The following is an 8,221-nucleotide window of genomic DNA, read 5'->3' as shown; positions in this document are numbered from 1 at the left end:
ATCCATCCTCAAGACCAGTAACCCAGAGGATTTTCGGTGGGAAAGGTGTCCAAGTTAGATCTTGGCCCTAGGTATTCCTGCACCATGTAAAACAGACGCTGGCGATGGTTGCAGGAACCGATCATACCTTGGGGCTGCGGACCAAAAAATTGTCTGAACGCATCGGTCAGACTGCCACCTTCTCTACCGCTCCTTCTTTGACTGACCGAAGCCTCAGCAACACGTTGTCCAGAAACAGGAGTTTGTAACCTCCCAGTCTCTGGGAACGCATTGCACAGACCTTTCTGCAAGGCCTCCCGAAGATGTTTCATCCTCTGCTCCCTCTGCGATGGCAAGATAAGGTCCACAACCTTACCCTTGTAACGTGGATCAAGGAGGGTTGCCAGCCAGTATTGGTCCTTCTCCTTGATACCACGAATACGAGGATCCTTACGCAGGCTTTGCAGGATCAGGGAGGCCATGCAGCGTAGGTTTGCTGAGGCATTCGGTCCGGAGTCTTCTGGGTCACTAAGGACGACATGGTCCGCAGCCACCTCCTCCCAGCCACGTACAATTCCATGTGTTTCTTGGGACTGATCCCTTAAAGACTGCTGCTGATGCTGAGTGCCAGGCTCCACCTCCATACTGACACAATCCTCCTCCTCCTCATCCTCCTCCTCTTCCTGTGTAATCGGTGGGCACGCAGGAACACTGTCTGGATAAAGGGGGCCTTGAGAGCTAAGGAAGTCCTCCTCTTCCCGCCTCTGTTCTGCCTCAAGTGCCCTGTCCATTTTCCACGCAGCATATGCTCCAACAGGTGGACAAGGGGAACAGTGTCACTGATGCATGCACTGTCACTGCTCACCATCCTCATGGCCTCCTCAAATGGTGACAGGACAGTGCATGCATCCCTGATCATGGCCCACTGGCGTGAGGAAAAAAAACAAGCTCCCCTGACCCTGTCCTGGTGCCATAGTCGCACAGGTACTCATTGATGGCCCTCTGCTGCATGTGCAGCCCCTGCAGCATGGCCATTGCTGAGTTCCACCTGGTGGGCATGTCACAGATTAGGCGGTTCTTGGGCAGGTTAAACTCCTTTTGGAGGTCTGCCAGCCGAGCACTGGCATTAAATGACCGGCGGAAATGCACACAGACTTTCCTGGCCTGCCTCAGGACATCCTGTAAGCCCGGGTACCTGCCCAAGAACTGCTGCACCACCAAGTTAAGGACGTGAGCCAAACAGGGCACATGGGTCATTTGTCCCTGTCGGAGGGCAGAGAGGAGGTTGGTGCCATTGTCGCAAACCACCATTCCTGCCTTAAGTTGGCGTGGCGTCAACCACCTCTGAACCTGCCCCTGCAGAACTGACAGAACCTCTGCCCCAGTGTGTCTCCTGTCCCCCAAGCACACCAGCTCAAGCACCGCATGGCATCTTTTGGCCTGCATACTTGTGTAGCCCCTTGAACGGCTACGGAGCACCGCTGGTTCCGAGGACAAAGCACAGGAAGAGGCCATGGAGGAAGAAGAAGAGGAGGGGGTGGAGGAGAGAGGTCTGTCACAATCATTAGTAGTGGCATTTTGGAGGCGTGGTGGTGGAACAACCTCCAACACTACTGCACCTTGTCCTGCATCCTTCCCAGCTGCCAGCAGAGTTACCCAATGCACGGTGAAACTTAGGTAACGTCCCTGTCCATGCCTGCTGGACCATGAGTCAGCAGTAATATGCACCTTACCGCTGACCGCCCTGTCCAGCGAGGCCAAGACATTGCCTTCCACATGCCGGTAGAGAGCCGGAATCGCCTTCTGTGAGAAAAAGTGGCGTTTGGGTACCTGCCACTGAGGAACCGCACATTCCACAAACTCACGGAAGGGACAGAGTCTACCAACTAAAAAGGCAGCAGTTGAAGTGCTAGCAATTTTGCCAAGCTAGCATTCAACCGCTGGGCATGTGGATGGCTGGGAGCGAACTTCTTTCGGCGGTGCAGCAGCTGGGGCAGGAAAATTTGCCTGGTACAATCTGACGTCGGTGTACCGAAAGCAGATTGCCCACAAGTACTTGGCTGTGACACACCTAATTCTACACCTTCATTCCTCTCAGTGCAGGTCTCAGAGAGGACTGAAGGTATAGTGGGGTTGGAGATCTCAGCTGATGAGGAGCAAGGAGAGGTCCTCTTTGTTCTTTGGTGTGGGTCTTTTAGATACGCTTGCCAACGAACTGCATGGCAGGTCAACATATGTCTGGTCAAGCATGTGGTGCCCAAGCGGGAGATGTTTTGGCCACGCGAGATACGCTTGAGACATATGTTGCAAATAGCAGCGGTGCAATCTGATGCACTCGTCTCAAAAAAGGCCCACACCAAAGAACTTTTTGAATAACACGCAGAGACTTCAGCGCCCTGCACATGTGGAGCTTTGGGGTGTGATGCAGTCAGTGTGCTGCCCTTAGGCTGGCCCCTGGAGGGCATCCTGCCTCATTGGGGATGTGCCGCCTCCTCCTCCTCCTCCTCTCTCCTATCAGGCACCCACGTTGAGTCAGTGACCTCATCATCCCCTCCCTCCTCATCACTGGAGCAAACCTGGCAGTATGCTGCAGCAGGGGGAGCATGACTAACAGATTGCTGTCCTTCTTGGGCACCCCCTCTGTCCGTGCTCACTTTACTGCCTTCATCTAGCTCAGTATCATCATCAGAGCCTTCCAAACGCTGGGCATCCTCCTGGAGCATGTACCCAACACTGTGGTCAAATATTTCGAGGGACTCCTCAGGAGGATATGGTGGGGCTAGAGAAGGAGTCACTGATGACATTGAGCCGAGGGAAGAGGCCGCTGCTTTGCCAGACAAAGTACCCTGAGCATGGGTGAAAGAGGATGAGGAGGATGAGGACGGCTTGGTCATCCACTCGATCAAGTCTTCCACATGTTGCGGCTCAACACGGCCAGCTGCCAAAAAAAGGCCAAGCATGTCCCATGGCCACGTGCTGATGAGGATGCACCGTCTCCATGACCAGCACTGTTGCCTCTAGACATAGAGCCTGCTTGCCCTCTTTTATTGGCTTGTGACTGTCTGCCTCTCCTTGTTGGCCTTCAAGACATACTAATGGCCTATAGCTGCACTAAGCTGGGACATATATATATATATATATATATATATATATATATATATATATTGATACTGCAGCTAGCAAAATCAACTGCCTGCCTGTAGTATGAGAACACCACCAACCTTCTACAGGTAGCTTTAGCTGAACACTGTGCAGAGCTCGCAAAAAACTAACTTGTAGCTTATTTAGCTGCCTGCGGTAGTGATAGGATCAGGAAAACACCACCAACCTTCTACAGGTAGCTTTAGCTGAACACTGTGCAGAGCTCGCCAAAAAATAACTTGTAGCTTATTCAGCTGCCTGCGGTAGTGATAGGATCAGGAAAACACCACCAACCTTCTACAGGTAGCTTTAGGTGAACACTGTGCAGAGCTCGCACTACACTAACTTGTAGCTTATTTAGCTGCCTGTGGTAGTGATAGGATCAGGAAAACACCACCAACCTTCTACAGGTAGCTTTAGCTGAACACTGTGCAGAGCTCACAAAAAAATAACTTGTAGGTTTAGCTGAACACTGTGAGGAGGACGCACTACACTAACTTGTAGCTTTAGCTGAACACTGTGCAGAGGTCTCAGTACACTAATGCCGCGTACACACGGTCGGACTTTCTATCCTACTTGGTCCGGCACACTTTCCGACGGACTTTGTCCGCCAGGTGCGCCGGACTTTAAAACGGACGGACTTGCCCACACACGCCGGGACTTTCCGGCGGGCTAGGTCCGCCCGTCTTTCCGACGGACTTTCGCCGGAGTTCCGGCGGACTTTCAGAATGAACGGACTTGCCCACACACGGACAAGTCCGTTCATTTTGAACGTGACTCAGGTGCGATGGGACTAGCAAAGGATGTCAATCTTGCCGCTTTTATCGGCGAGATTGACACCTTGCGAGCCCCGTTGCGAGGCATACCAGGCCCTTAGGTCTGGTATGGATTATAAAGGGAAGCCCCTACGCCGAAAAAAACGGCGTAGGGTCCCCCCTAAAATCCATACCAGACCCCGATCCGAGCACGCAGCCTGGCCGGTCAGGAAAGGGGGTGGGGACGAGCGAGCGCCCCCCCCCCTCCTGAACCGTACCAGGCCGCATGCCCTCAACATGGGGGGTGGGTGCTTTGGGGGAGGGGGGCGCCCGCGGGGCCCCCCCACCCCAAAGCACCTTGTCCCCATGTTGATGAGGACAAGGGCCTCTTCCCGACAACCCTGGCCGTTGGTTGTCGGGGTCTGCGGGCGGGGGGCTTATCGGAATCTGGGAGCCCCCTTTAATAAGGGGGCCCCCAGATCCCGGCCCCCCACCCTATGTGAATGAGTATGGGGTACATGGTACCCCTACCAATTCACCTAGGGAAAAAGTGTAAGTAATAAAACACACTACACAGGTTTTTAAAATATTTTATTAAACAGCTCCAGGGGGGGATCTTCCTCCGGCTTCAGGGGTCTTCTTCCGGCTTCGGGGGTCCCTCCGCTTCATCTTCTCCCGGCGTCCGGTTGGTTCTTCTCCCGGTGTTCCAGTTCTTCGGCCGGCTCCTCTGCTGTCTTCAGGTAGCTCTCTTGCCAGCAGAGGTCCGGACTTCTGGGCTTCTGGGCTTCTTCTCTTCTCTTCTCTTCTCTTCTCCAGATGTTGACACGACGCTCTCTCCGGCTGGACTGCTCTCCGAGGGCTGCGTTGTGACTTATATAGGCGGAGACCCCGCCCCCTTTTGATGTCACAGTCCCTGGGCATGCTGGGACTGTGACGTTTTAGGGGGCGTGGTCACTGGGTGATGTTGACCACGCCCCCTAAAACGTCACAGTCCCAGCATGCCCAAGGACTGTGACATCAAAAGGGGGCGGGGTCTCCGCCTATATAAGTCACAACGCAGCCCTCGGAGAGCAGTCCAGCCGGAGAGAGCGTCGTGTCAACATCTGGAGAAGAGAAGAGAAGAGAAGAAGCACAGAAGCCCAGAAGTCCGGACCTCTGCTGGCAAGAGAGCTACCTGAAGACAGCAGAGGAGCCAGCCGAAGAACTGGAACACCGGGAGAAGAACCAACCGGACGCCGGGAGAAGATGAAGCGGAGGGACCCCCGAAGCCGGAAGAAGACCCCCGAAGCCGGAGGAAGATCCCCCCCCGAGCTGTTTAATAAAATATTTTAAAAACCTGTGTAGTGTGTTTTATTACTTACACTTTTTCCCTAGGTGAATGGGTAGGGGTACCATGTACCCCATACTCATTCACATAGGGTGGGGGGCCGGGATCTGGGGGCCCCCTTATTAAAGGGGGCTCCCAGATTCCGATAAGCCCCCCGCCCGCAGACCCCGACAACCAATGGCCAGGGTTGTCGGGAAGAGGCCCTTGTCCTCATCAACATGGGGACAAGGTGCTTTGGGGTGGGGGGGCCCCGCGGGCGCCCCCCTCCCCCAAAGCACCCACCCCCCATGTTGAGGGCATGCGGCCTGGTACGGTTCAGGAGGGGGGGGGCGCTCGCTCGTCCCCACCCCCTTTCCTGACCGGCCAGGCTGCGTGCTCGGATCGGGGTCTGGTATGGATTTTAGGGGGGACCCCACGCCGTTTTTTCGGCGTAGGGGCTTCCCTTTATAATCCATACCAGACCTAAGGGCCTGGTATGCCCCGCGCTCGCCGCAATAGGAAAATGTGTTTTTCCTATTGCAGCGAGCGCGAGATGCAATACCCTGCCCTCGTGTCGTATCTGGTCCGTCGGACCAGCATACACACGAGCGGGCTTTCCGTCAGACCAGCACACACACGAGCGGACTTTCCGCCCGAAACTGAGTCCGGCGGAAAGATTTAGAACTTTCTTCAAATCTAGGTCCGGCGGGCTTTTGGGAAAAAGTCCGCCGGAAAAGTCCGCCGGCGCCTACACACGGGCGGATTGTCCGGCACACTCTGGTCCGCCGGACCAAGTATGCCGGAAAGTCCGACCGTGTGTACGCGGCATAACTTGTAGTTTTAGCTGAACACTGTGAGCAGGACGCAATACACTAACTTGTAGCTTTAGCTGAACACTGTGAGCAGGACGCACTACACTAACTTGTAGCTTTAGCTGGACACTGTGCAGAGGTCTCATTACACTAACTTGTAGTTTTAGCTGAACACTGTGAACAGGACGCACTACACTAACTTGTAGCTTTAGCTGAACACTGTGAGCAGGACGCACTACACTAACTTGTAGCTTTAGCTGAACACTGTGCAGAGGTCTCACTACACTAACTTGTAGTTTTAACTGAACACTGTGAGCAGGACGCACTACACTAACTTGTAGCTTTAGCTGAACACTGTGCAGAGGTCTCACTACACTAACTTGTAGTTTTAGCTGAACACTGTGAGGAGGACGCACTACACTAACTTGTAGCTTTAGCTGAACACTGTGCAGAGGTCTCACTACACTAACTTGTAGTTTTAGCTGAACACTGTGCAGAGGTCTCACTAACCAACTTGTAGTTTTAGCGAAACGCTGTGCAGAGGTCTCACTACACTAACTTGTAGCTTTAGCTGAACACTGTGCAGAGGTCACACTACACTAACTTGTAGTTTTAGCTGAACACTGTGAGCAGGACGCACTACACTAACTTGTAGCTTTAGCTGGACACTTGAGCAGAGGTCTCACTACACTAACTTGTAGTTTTAGCTGAACACTGTGAGCAGGACGCACTACACTAACTTGTAGCTTTAGCTGAACACTGTGAGCAGGACGCACTACACTAACTTGTAGCTTTAGCTGAACACTGTGCAGAGGTCTCACTACACTAACTTGTAGTTTTAGCTGAACACTGTGAGCAGGACGCACTACACTAACTTGTAGCTTTAGCTGAACACTGTGCAGAGGTCTCACTACACTAACTTGTAGTTTTAGCTGAACACTGTAAGGAGGATGCACTACACTAACTTGTAGCTTTAGCTGAACACTGTGAGCAGGACGCACTACACTAACTTGTAGCTTTAGCTGAACACTGTCAGCAGAACGCACTACACTAACTTGTAGCTTTAGCTGAACACTGTGCAGAGGTCTCACTACACTAACTTGTAGTTTTAGCTGAACACTGTGAGCAGGACGCACTACACTAACTTGTAGCTTTAGCTGAACACTGTGCAGAGGTCACACTAAACTAACTTGTAGCTTTTGCTGAACACTGTGAGGAGGACGCACTACCCTAACTTGTAGCTTTAGCTGAACACTGTGCACTACACTAACTTGTAGTTTTAGCTGAACACTGTGCAGAGGTCACACTAAACTAACTTGTAGCCTTAACTGAACACTGTGAGGAGGACGCACTACACTAACTGTAAATAGTCTAGCTGCCTGACTGTGGTACTAATAGGATCAAAAGAACACCAGCAGGTTTCTTCAGGTAGCTGTAAATACTGTAACAAGACAAACCTGCCTGTCAGTAGGAAGATAACAGGAACGGATCTAGCTAAACTGAATACAGTGTATATATATATATATGCAACACCTGGGATGCATATATATATACACAATACACTATAAGTGCAGCTAACTCACTGACTGTCCTGCCTAATCTAGCTAACTCAAATGAAATGACACTGTCTCTCTCTCTCTCTCTATCTAAGCACGCCGGAACACACTACACAGGGCCGCCATGCAGGCGGCCTTATATAGTGTGGGGCGTGTTCTAAACCCCCTGAGCCATAATTGGCCAAAGCCACCCTGGCTTTGGCCAATTACAGCTCTCTCTACCGACGGCGCTGTGATTGGCCAAGCATGCGGGTCATAGTGCATGCTTGGCCAATCATCAGCCAGCAATGCACTGCGATGCCGCAGTGAATTATGGGCCGTTATGCGCCACCCAAATTTGGCGTGAACGGCCCATATCGTTCGCAATTCGGCGAACGATCGAACAGCCGATTTTCGATTCGAACACGAAGCTCATCCCTAGTGTTAATAATACCTTTAATAAATTAATGACTTCCTGCTGCTTTCAGCAGAAGGTATGGGTGGGCTAATGGGCCAAATAGTTTGGCCGGTGTGTGAAGTGTGAACAGGCAGTGTTTGGTGTGAACCCTACATTGCTTTGAACCTGAACCTTATCCCTACTACAGATGAAGATATGCAAACAAGACAGAAAATTATTGGTAAAAAGAATTGTTTTCTGTGATTTTCCATAGTAAATATCTATTGTATTAGTTG

This window comes from Aquarana catesbeiana, linkage group LG06 (genome assembly GCF_042186555.1).
Source record: "Aquarana catesbeiana isolate 2022-GZ linkage group LG06, ASM4218655v1, whole genome shotgun sequence".
NCBI lineage: Eukaryota > Metazoa > Chordata > Amphibia > Anura > Ranidae > Aquarana > Aquarana catesbeiana.
The sequence above is the reverse complement of the archived record's forward strand: the minus strand, read 5'-3'. Positions refer to the sequence as shown.